General features: G+C 38.3%; 1 pseudogene; it reads right to left on the reverse strand.

The window, feature by feature from the left end:
- Nucleotides 1–3,002: 3,002 nt before the first annotated feature.
- Nucleotides 3,003–4,495, reverse strand: LOC138839107 (zinc finger protein 280D pseudogene; annotated as a pseudogene).
- Between the last annotated feature and the right edge of the window lie 7,836 nt (nt 4,496–12,331).

Below are 12,331 nucleotides of genomic sequence, written 5' to 3' on the forward strand. Positions count from 1 at the left end.
TCTAAGATTACCCCTTCTACCCTAAAATAAATATGCCCTCCAACCTTGTAAGAGATTTCATCTCATTGAAGCAGAAAAATATAAACCATAATCATTTTTTGGAACAACTGTAACATTTTACATGCATTTGAATTATTTTAAGAACCAAACATTCAAGTCATCTTAACTGTACAAGTAATAACACAATGTCTTCTGAGCTTTTCAGTCTCTTAAGAGATGAAAACCTTTAATTATATATCTGTTTTTTTCTGCCTAACATCCTATTCCTTAGGAAGCTCTTTTGTGTAACCTTGTGTTCCTGATTAGAAGACAGGAACAAAGGGAATAATGAAAATAGCCAAGGAAAATATTTGAAACAATTATAAAACAATCGCCTACACTCCTGTATTCACTGGTTTCAATGAGAATATACGTTAAAGTATCATGTTTTTGTTATCATTTAAAGAGCAATAATTAAACTTCAATTAACAGTGAAGAAGGGAACAGAAAACTGAAGACAGCTAGACTTTGAACAATCCAACATAAGTAAAATGGATTTATCTTTTTTTCTATGTAGCTGTGAAAATAATAGAGAGCAACAACCAAAGGAAAGAAAACGCCTAAGCCAAAGCAGTAAACGTTTGTCTATAAAATATGGTGAGGGTCTGACTGGTTCAAAGTCAGGCTTGCAAAAAGGAAAAGTGTATTTGCTTTAATGTGAACGATAAAAAGCATAAAAATCTTTTATTGAAATTTTACATATCTAGACTAGGACTTCTTGTGTTGGAGAAGAAGAAAGGTATAAAAAAGTTCAAGATTGCTTGACTATTCCCCAAGATCATTCTACTTTATCAGCTATAGCAATGCAAGTAGCCTTGGTTACTCTTAGTATCATGCTTGTTTACATTTAGAAGCATTATTTGTTGCTGGGTTATAAGCTGCAAACCCTTGAGTATTAATAAAGTCATTTCCTAAGGGATGAAAGTAGCTAAAATGTCAAAGACTTAGCATAGGGCAAACTATTTTCTAGCTATATCACAATCTGTAGGTGTAGATATTTTTTCCCATTGTTCCATGGAACCCATTTTTGTTAACTTCTTTTTCACCATCCGGTGATCCTATAACATCCTATACTATCCTGGGATTGCTTATCTTTACTGGATTCTCTAATTTCTGTTGGAAAGTTAGGAAGGAGAAAAGATTGAGTTACCATTTCGGTTTTACCTTATTTTTTATTATCTTAGAAACTGTAAATCAAAATAACATAATTTATCTTTATAATAACAGGAGACATATTTCATTTCTATATTCTTACCCTAGCCTTCCACATAACTTTGGTACTTAGTGATCCCCAAATATGAAAATGAAGATAGGGAGCTTCTTGTTTAAATATTATTTAGAAATTCAAGACTTCATTAATGAAAGGCCCTTAGTAGTATGTACATCTTACATGTGTATAAAGCTGGTGGCAACTTTTTCTTATTCTCAGAAACTAGGATTCGTGGTATCCTTGTAGTTGCATCAGGAAAAGGCTGTAGTTGATTTAGCTTACTACACCAAATCTGCTGTAAAATATTTTTACAAGATAATTGTCTTGAATAATCCGTATTTATCATTTACATTTCTAAAGGACAGAAATCTAAAATAAGTCTCACTAGATTAAAATAGAGCCTCCTACAGAGCTAAAATATTTTTCAGGTGAATCTAGTGGAAAAGGCATATACTTCCTGTTCCGCTTCCCAGAAACTTCAGTATGTTTGTTCTTGTCTTTTTCTTAATCTTCTAATGTAGCATCTTTACATCTTTCTGATGTTTCTTACCTAATGATGTCCCTTTCGAACTACAACTGGGACTTTTGAGTATACTTTGCCCATCTGATAATTATTCAAATTTGTGTTCCTTGGGCAATGAAAGGTGATTATTTTACAAACTTATATATAAAATGTAAATCTACATTTGATTGATTAGATATTTCAGGACTATAGATATTTTGGGAAGGTATTTAATGCCTACCACAATGAGTGTGTAAGCATTCTTTCTACAGGTTATAACCTGTTACCCTTTCATTAATTTTGAACAACATATTCCTTCAATAAAATATAACTAGAAAAAATTTGGTTCCTGAAAGCATTTAATCTTGATTAAAAATTGTCATTTACTAGAAATCTTAAATATCAGACAGCAGCTCCTGAAGCAGTGCTGGCACTATCACTTTTTGTATATTCTGCTTACAATCTTCTCTTTTCAAGAGCATTTGATTATTATTTTGGAATTATGGTTAATAGTTATTTGACTGCTATTTTTAAAGAATGCACCACCAATAATGGTTCTCATCTTTTAACTTGTTTATGTGTAATCTATTTCTGAAAGAAACACAGCTATTTGAATTACATGAACTGCTTATTGAAGTGTGGAGAGGAAAAGAAGAAAAAAGATGTCCCTGTGTGTATGTCATGTTGAAAATTTACCTAAAAGCTATTTTCTTAAAATCATATATTTTTCATTTTGTTTGGATTCTGATAAAATTTAGCCTCTCAACTCACACAATGTTAATGCAGTCTTATTTCATGCCTACTAAAAGCAAACAGCAAATTACTACATATTTTAAATTTTTTAATTGTTAAAATTATTATTTATTAAAAACAATATTTTTTAAAAATTAGCTAAGGAAAATTGTTTATTAGATGTTTAAAGTCGTGTTCAGTCTCTATTGTTGAAGCCAGAAAGGGAAACATCTTGCTTTTCTTCTTCCTTGGGCCACTCTGATTTATTTCATCTATTTCTGAAACAATAAAACTCAGGCTTTGGAGCCTTTTGCTTGATATCCACAATGTGTCATTCTTTCTTTATTAATAGGAGAATTTGGAGAAAGGCTGAGAATTCTCACTAGAAAAAGGAGAAGAGGAAAAGAGAAGCGAGAAATCTAGATATTTCTTTCTCATCTCAATCACAAGTTCCTGATAATGATTATGGATGTTTAATACAGTACTCGAGTGATTAAACACATTTATAGAAAGAGTTAACCCCTCAAGTGATCACGTAGAGAATGCTTATTTATTTAAAAAATGTAATAGCATCAAGTAGGAAGTGTTTTCTCCTTGCAGGTCAAAAATTGCAGTCTGCATTTTTTACAACGATGTATTCCTTTTTTCTGATGCTTCATATAATGATGCTTATAGGGTGTTGCAATTTTGATAACTTTGAGGCAAAATGGACAAAGTAAATTCTTAGTGTTTTCATGAGATGTTCAAAAATGAGTTTCTACATCAGAAAATGATGATGATCTATAATTGCAAACCTGGCAGATATATGGCATCTCACCGGGTTTATGATTGTCCTTCATATGTTGTAAAAGAACATGTTCTGTTTCAAATGATAATTCACAGATTTTACAAATGGTAGAAAAGTCGTGAGGAGTGTGTGTACTCTCGATGTGGCACTGCAGCTGGAAGGGTGTGGGAAATTGCCGGTAGCAGTGCTTGCAGGTGGTGTGGTTTTCCCAGCTCTCACTGCTCTGCTTCTCAAGTTCCAAGTGGTGTTTCATGTGGTTCATAAACCTAATATTATTTTTGAGAACTTTCAAGCAACTGAAGCATTTAAAGGTTGTATGAGTCTTCTGTTCTTCCTGGATATCTCCTTCATGTTTTCCATAATAAAAGTCATTAACTAACATGATCAATTTTCCTTTCTCTGAATCAGCAGTCATAGCTTTATTTGCTGTATTTGAGTTTTCTGTTTTATCTGGTCCCAAAAAGTCATTTATCATGTCTGGACAACAATACTGCATGTGATTTTTCAAAGGATCCAGAAGATTGAAATCAATATTGCACTTTGGACAAGCTCGTGGAAAAGGCATTCCATCTTTAGATTAATTTGATGAAGTATTTTCACCTTTTGATGGCATAGCTTGGGGAGAAATCAGTGAAGGAGTTTTAACTACAGGGAATACAGCTGAGAAATCTGTTACAGAAACACTTTCACCAGGCTTGGGATTTTTTGGATTTACACTGTTCAGAAGCAGAAGGACGTTTTGATAAAAACAAATTTTCATTCAGACCTGCTCCAGAAATTGTTGGTATCCCTTGGTACTGTGGTAATTCTGTATTCTGGGTCAAGTCAAACAGTAACTCAGAAGAATTACTAGATACAACTCGGGATGACTTTGTTAAATAGCCAGGTTTAGAAAAAGGCTGTACAATAACAGAGCTATCTGAAGATCTAGATTCAGGATGAAAATTTACTGGCGAGGCAGCAACTGGATTTGATGGGTTCGTATTGTGTTGACTTGTAGACTTGAATGCAGCAGAAATACCTCGACTGAGCACACCATTCTTTATTCCCCTTGAATATGAGCTGGTTTAACTCTGTTCAAAATATTTGAAATTGCTGGTTTTGAACTTGCTATCTCTCCAACAAAGATTGGTTCATCATTGTCATCCTCCTCAACTTCTTTTATTTTCTTCTGCCATGGCTCTAGCTCTTCTTCACATTCCATAAAAAGTTCTGCCATGTCTGAATTTTCGTGAGCGGAGCCAGCTCGGCCTGACTGGAGCCCTAAAAGAGGAGGAGAAAGAGGAGGAGGCAGAGGAGGAGGAGAAAAAGGAGGAGCGCGAAAAACTATCAAGAGGCAGCTGCAGCAGTGGGGGTGGCGGCGGTTCCCATTGTGGAGCCAGCAGCCTGACCCATGGGAAGTGGGAGAGGGGGAAGGGAGACATGGGAGGAAGTGGGGGGGAGGGAAGCTGGCACGGCCCCGCGCGCGCGCCCCAACACCCGATTATGATGAAGGTTTTGGAAAAATTAGGAATCCATGGAACATTACTCAATATAATGAGGCTCTGTATGACAAACCTACAGCCAGCATTACACTTAATGGTCAAAAACTAAACCCATTTCCTCTTAACTCAGGAACAAGACAAGGATGTCCACTCTCTCCAATTCTCTTCAATCTAGTATTAGAATGCCTAGCTACAGCAATAAGACAAGATCAAAAACATAAAGGGGATCCAAATAGTGAAAGAAGAAATAAAACTCTCGCTCTTTGCAGATGACATGATCTTGTATTTAAAGAATCCCATGGACTCCACTCCCAAATTACTCAAGCTGATTCAAAACTTTGGCAAGATAGTAGGGCATAAATTTAACCCCCAAAAATCAATGTCTTTTCTGTATGCCAACAATGAGAAAAGTGTGGATGAAATTAGGAAAGTAACTCCATTTGTAATAGCACCTCAAAAAATAAAATACCTAGGAATTAACTTAACCAAAGAAGTGAAGGAACTCTATGATGAAAACTTTAAAATCTTGAAGAAGGAAATCAAAACAGAACTTAGAAAATGGCAAAACCTCCCATGCTCCTGGATTGGAAAGATTAACATCATGAAAATGGCAATACTTCCCAAGGGTATCTACAAATTCAATGCGATACCGATCAAAATTCCAACCTCATTCTTCAAGGAAATAAAAGAGGCAATCCAAAAATTCATATGGAACAATAAAAGACCACAAATAGCAAAAACACTCCTCAACGGAAAGAACACTGCTGGTGGAATAACAATACCAAATTTCAAACTTTACTATAAAGCCATAGTAACCAAAAGAGCTTGTTACTGGCATAAGAACAGACCTGAGGACCAATGGAATAGAATTGAAAACCCAGAAATGAACCTATAGACCTATACCCAATTAATCTTCGATAAGGGTGCTAAAATAATAGGATTGAAGAAAGACAGTCTCTTCCGTAAATGGTGCTGGCAAAATTGGTTAACTACTTGTAGAAAATTAAAACTAGATCCTTATATAACACCCTACACCAGAATAAACTCCAAATGGATCAAAGAACTCCGAGTCAATACAGACACTCTGAAAACATTACAGGATGGAATAGGAGAAATCCTAGGCCTCCTTTGCTCAGGCCGAAATTTTCTTAATAGAGACCAGGAAACACAACAAATCAAAGAAAGGTTGGACAAATGTGATTGCAGGAAGTTGCAGAGCTTCTGCCTCACAAAGGACCTAGCTAGCAAGATCAATATAAAGCCCATGGATTGTGAGAAGATCTTCACTAGCCATACAATGGACAAGGGTCTCATATCTCAAATATACTTGGAACTCAAAAAGTTAAATCCCCCAACAACATATCCTCAAAGAAACAACTGCCCAATAAATAAGTGGCCTAAAGATTTAAAAAGAAATTTCTCTGAAGAAGAAAGAAGGATGGCCAATAGGCACATGAGGAAATGCTCAACCACCCTAGCCATAAAAGAAATGCAAATCAAAACAACATTGAGATACCACCTCACACCAGTTAGAATGGCTATAATCAAGAACTCCAACAACAACAGATGCTGGAGGGGATGTGGACAGAAGGGAACCTTACTTCATTGTTGGTGGGAGTGTAAACTTGTTCAACCTCTTTGTAAAGCAGTATGGAGGTTCCTGAAGACTTCACATAGAGCTCTGCTATGACCCAGCAATCCCACTTTTGGGCATTTACCCAAATGTTCACAAACAAGACCACACTAAAGCTAACAGTACAACTATGTTTATTGTAGCATTATTTACTATAACTAAGATATGGAACCAACCCAGATGCCCCTCAGTAGATGAATGGATCAAGAAAATGTGGTATATATACACAATGGAATTCTATTCCTCCATCAGAAAGAATGACATTGTCCCATTTGTTAGGAAATGGAAAGGCTTGGAAAAAATTGTATTAAGTGAAGTAAGCCAAGCCCAAAGAAACATAGGTCTCATGATTTCCCTTATTTGCAATATCTAATATATGTATGAGTCAAGCAGTAAAGGTCAGATAATGTGATCTTAGGAAAATGAACCCTTGATATGTATTTAAATGTTTTTTTCATGCATTTGTTTCTAACTCACTTATAAGTTTATCTTTGCTGCTTTGTATGTCCCTCCCCCACAGTACAACCACTGCTTTCATTATATTTGATGTCGTTATAATTTGTGGAGGAGATGTGGAAAAACAAGTCATTTAAGGATACAGCTGGACCCGATGCAACTATGAGAAGTACAAGTTTTCATGACAAAAACGAACTTTACAACTTTGGTGCGGAGTGGAGGAGTTCGGGTTCAGGGTTGGGGAGAGGATGGGAAGGGATGTGAAAGGTCAACAATGGAGGAGGCTGCAATGATTGATAAATGTACTCATTATCTTGTCCAGTAATTGTAACCCCTCTGTACAGTATGTTCACAAAAAATTAAAATTAAAATTAAAAAAAATAAAAAAATTTAAAAAAGAAAAAAGAGGAAAAAAGAAGTAAAAAAAAAAAAGGAGAAACATTTATCACGCAGAGAATAAGAACTACCCTAAGAGATTTAGAATGATAAAGGCAATGAGCAAAAGCCTAGTTGACAACTAGTTCGTCAATAACCAAAAATGGTTCTCTAGACCAGTTTCTTGTATATCTTATTTACTATCATTTTTCCCTTACATCTGGAGTTACTCCTTATTTTCTGTCACAACTATTAATTACCTTCTGCATTTTTGATGCCAAAACTGATCAAAAAGATTTCAAAATCACACTTAGACTACTTTTCACTTTGTGATTAGCAGTGATGATCCAAAATCCTTGTATCCTTGAATTTCCAGAATTAATCTTCAGCTGACATCTAAGCACATTCCTGGCATTAATTGCTGTGACTTAATGAACAAAACTTTTTTCAACACAGTATCCTAAGTAAAATACATGAATTAGAGGCTATTATCAGGTGTCATTATGGAAGTAGCAATTATATATTTCAAGTATGGGTTCTTTATTTTCCATTTACTTATTGTTTTGCCGGTCCTGGGGCTTAAACTCAGGGGTAGGGAATTATTCCTGAGCTTTTTTTTTCTCAAGGCTAGCACTCTTCCACTTGAGGCACAGCATTCCTTCTAGTGTTTTTCTTTTTTCTGTGTTACTGTGGAATTGAACCCAGGGTTTCATGCATGCTAGGCAATCACCATACCATGAAGCCACATTCCCAGAGCCCTAAATGACTTTCTTAAGAAGGCATTACATTTTCACTCCGTAACTCTGTACCATAAGTTTGGTCAGGTGATAGAAAATGATGTAGAAAACAATACAATTCAATAAGTCCAGTAAGGCTGGATGGACAATGAATTTCATGGTCTAGCTAGGGAATAGTGCGGCTTACCTCAGGGAGCTGTTTCAACAGGCTGAGCGGGACAGCTCCTGACCCACAGCCCACCTCCAGAATGAGAGGGTCACCTTGGATTCCAGCCACATGGGGATGCTGGACCGCCTCCTCCAGCACCTATTCAACCAGTTTTTGTAAAAGAGAGAGAGAGAAGTCAGAATTAAAATTAAGTTGTGTCGGTGGCTCAGAACTCTAATCCTAACTACACTGGACGTTGACATATGAGGATCATGGTTCATAGCCAGCTCCCGCAGGAACGTCTTTGAGACTTTTATTTCCAAAGAACCACCAGAAAACCAGAAGTGGTGCTGTGGGCTCAAGTGATAGAGCACTAGCCTTTTGCTGAGGAGCTCAAGATCAGTGCCCATGCCTAGGGTTCAAACCCCACAACTGACAAGAAGTAGACTTCCTACTACAAGAAGTGGTATTGAATAGCACCCATTGTCCTAGGGAGCATGGTAGTGAAGTCCGAGCGTCCTGTGAAGTTGAAATCATAAGGAGGTCACCTGACTTCTCTGTGCTTCGGTTTCCCCAGATGCAAAATTCAACACAGTGAAGGATCCCCTTCCTCATGGGTATAGGGTAATGATTTAAAAGAGCCATGCTTTTTTTTCAAAATCCTCAGCTGTTGCATGATTAATAACTGGCCCCACCTGTGCTCTTTGTGGGTATCTTCCTGTCATTTGCTCACAGAATTGCAGAGAACCTTCTCTGAATGCCACTCCCACCATGCCAAGCCATGCTCCAGAGATTCCCTCTCTATAAATCCCTTTTTTCCTCAAAACTGTCCTGTGAGGAAAATGAGGTCTGATGGTTGTGGCCCTACCCAGAGCTTCACCTGTGGTCAAGAATCGGCTGCTGTGGACTAAAAGTTTGGGATAATCCATCTAAATCGATGACTGAGTATGGGGCTACATGTTTACTATCCCAACTACAGAGGACCAGGCCTGGTGGAGCATACCTGTCCCAGATAGGAGGACCTCGATCCAGTCCAAATAAAGCATATATTGAGTTTCTATTTCAGAAATGCCCAAGACAGAAAGGTGGCTCCGCAGAGCCAGGATGAGGAAACAAGCATGGGATCATGGTGCCCCCAGAGGGGTGTCTGAGCCCAGGTAGTGGTGATTTGGGGGCAGCCACTCACCTGTGCTGCTGAGAAAAGCTGCTGGGGGCTGCTCCAGGTGGGGCAAGCAGCAATGGCAGCGGCATTGCAAACACATGGGCCAAGAGCAGAGAACCAAGACCAGGGACCAGGTAAGGGCTTTAGGCAGGCTGGCAGTGCACCATTGCCTGAGGTTTGAAATCCTGCAACTTGGAAAGGTGAGGAGGGAGCGAGGGTGCGGGTAGGCATCTCAATTTCCTACTATAGTCCAAAGTTGCTTGAGTCTCTTCCTCACCACTCAGCCACCTCTACTTTCCTCAACTGCTGGTAGTGTTGTAAACTAACAGAGGGAATCCCAGGTGCTACTAGGCAGCATGGAATGTGGGCGTGATCACCATTCTTGTATCCCATTGGTCAGAAATAACCATGAAAGAATGGGGGTGTGGCCAGAATTCTGTGATGCGAGCAGCATGGGCGGAGTCAAGAAGATAGCAGCTCCCCCAGATCTTTTCCCAAGGAACAATGTCTAATTCAGTTGGAGATGAGATGGTGACCTGCTTTAGCTGGATGGCTGCACAGATTGTTCTGTATGTCTGTTTGTTGCCAGACCCGGACCTTGAACTCAGGATCTGGGCACAGTCTGTACACTGCTTTTGCTCAAGGCTCGCCCTCCACACTGGAGCCCTGGGCTTCTGGCTTTGTTGGCACTGAAGTTGGACAGAGGTCTCAAGGACTTTCCTGACTAGGATGACTTTGACCATGATCCTCCCATCACAGCCTTGTAAGTATCAAGGAGGACTGCTGAGAGCCACTGGTGCCTGTCTAATCATTGGTCTTGCTGATATTCTTGGACAGCCCGGTGAGTACCCTATCCCCAGGTTGAAGTGGTGGGAGCTGGAGCTCACAGTTGGAATCCTGGTCCTGCCACCTCCAAATGGCTGGAGATCCAAAGGAACTCATTTCTATCCATAGGAATACCAATGGAATGTGATATATGTCATGTTGGGCAGTTCTTGAATGATTCTAGGATAAAATTATACGCAATTATATTATAGGATACTGATCGATTTTTGTTAATTCTTTATTAAGCAGTTAAACAATCACATTCATAAAATGGAGGCATAATGAAATGCTTAAGAATTGGGCCTCACATACTGCAAAGGTACCATTTTTCTGCCAGGACTGGGATTGAAACTCAATGTCTTGGAAACTCTGTTGCACTGTGTGGGAATGGGAAGCTGGCCTACTTAAAGTCAAGAAATTCAGGTCTGTTCCTTATGCCTAAAATAGATCTCCAACACTAGAAAACATCCTATCTATTCATGTACAATTTAAATATATGATTTATATTTATATACATATGTTGACTCCATATTGCATTCAGTGTATTTATTTTATTTTGTTGTTCAATTCATGTATTGACCATTTATTTTATTGACTATTATGGAACATAAAACATTGATCACATTGATTACACAGGATATAGGTCTGCATATGTATTCCATTTCATACCTGACACCCAGGACTTTCACAGAACAGGAAAACTTGTCACATCATCTTCTTACTACATGATTCATTTTTGGGAGTGCTGGCATCTGAACTCAAGACCTCCAAGCCTACAAGGCCCAATTCATGAATCTGTGAGTGTTAGCATGCCATCCTGGGGCAAATTGAGCTGACAGGTTGTTCCCAGGACTTCAGATCATGCCCCAGGGGTGACCAAAATAAGAGAAGATTGACATGCAGATGGCAGTACGCTAATAAATATATATCTTTATAGAGTGTCAGAGAAGTCTATACAGTATTCAGTTATATAGACTACATTCCTTCCAATCCCTGGGTATTAATTATGCCTCCATGTAATTAATGTAATGTAATTAATTGTTTTCATCCTTAAACTATTAATGAAATCAGTGTCCTGAAATTATTGCTTCCTTTATGTAATAATATTCTTTCAATGCTTCATAAATATTAAATAAAATGCATCAACCTCCTGAAATGATGCTGTCTAATTTTATAGGAGAATCATTCATGATCAATTCATTCAACCGTGACATTGACAACATTCCATTGTTAATCCTATGGATGGGAACCATTTTCTTAGTAGCTCCTGCCATTGGTTGGTGTCAGGACAGGGATTCGAAATCAGAGCCTATGTTGCCACGTGGGCCTATGGCATCCCTGATAGTCTGGCAGCCTTCAGCAATGCAAGATGAAGTACCCTTTGCAACAGTGTCATTCAGACCCATGAGGGTCACCATGCAAAGGAAGAAAACATAAAATGGCCATATTTTTTCTGTGCATTGCTTTCCTTGCAAGGCCTGAGGGTCTAGGTTCCCAGGTGGAGCTGTAGATCTAGTGGCTGCAACCCAGACTAGGGTGATCAAAGCTGAGGCAGAGTTGCCACGACCTGAGATCAGCAGCCATATTGAGAAAAGTAAAATAAAAAAATTTAGCTCCCTGGCTTGCAATTCACGCTGTTTATTCTTCCAGGATTTGGATTTGAACTCAGGATCTGGGTAAATCTGGAGCAATGTGGATGAAGGGGAAGATCACCATATTTGAAGATAAGAAAGTTAGGCCTGTTCACTAGTCCTGTATTCAAGCCCTAGCTCTGGAAACATACTATTTATATACATTGTAAAGACAGGATTTATACTTACCTATAGATGTTTAGTCCATACATGTTTGGTGTGGTTGTTCTTGTATTTTTTATTTTATTCATTTATTTACCATTGATTGTACTAAGATGAAACACCTTAAATTTATTACATTGATGACATCCTATCACAGAGCATCTAGATTTATAGAAATGTTGTCCATCATGCCAGGATTCTCAGGATCACCCAGGATATTCAGAGAAAAGGAAAATAAGATTCACACTTGGCTTCTTACTCCATGATCCACTTGTTGGTAGTGCTGAGATCTTAACTCAGGTCCTAGTAGGACCAAGAGGCCAATAAGTCAAGGTGAACACACTAACCTGTGAGCAACTAACGAGCTAGGCCATTCCCAGGATCTGACATTGATTGCCAGGGTGGTCCACTATAGTCATGAATTCATAATTTAAACATACGATCTATA

The sequence above is a fragment of the Dipodomys merriami genome, unplaced genomic scaffold, assembly GCF_024711535.1.
Source record: "Dipodomys merriami isolate MVZ:Mamm:240054 unplaced genomic scaffold, mDipMer1.0.p SCAF_293, whole genome shotgun sequence".
Classification (NCBI taxonomy): domain Eukaryota; kingdom Metazoa; phylum Chordata; class Mammalia; order Rodentia; family Heteromyidae; genus Dipodomys; species Dipodomys merriami.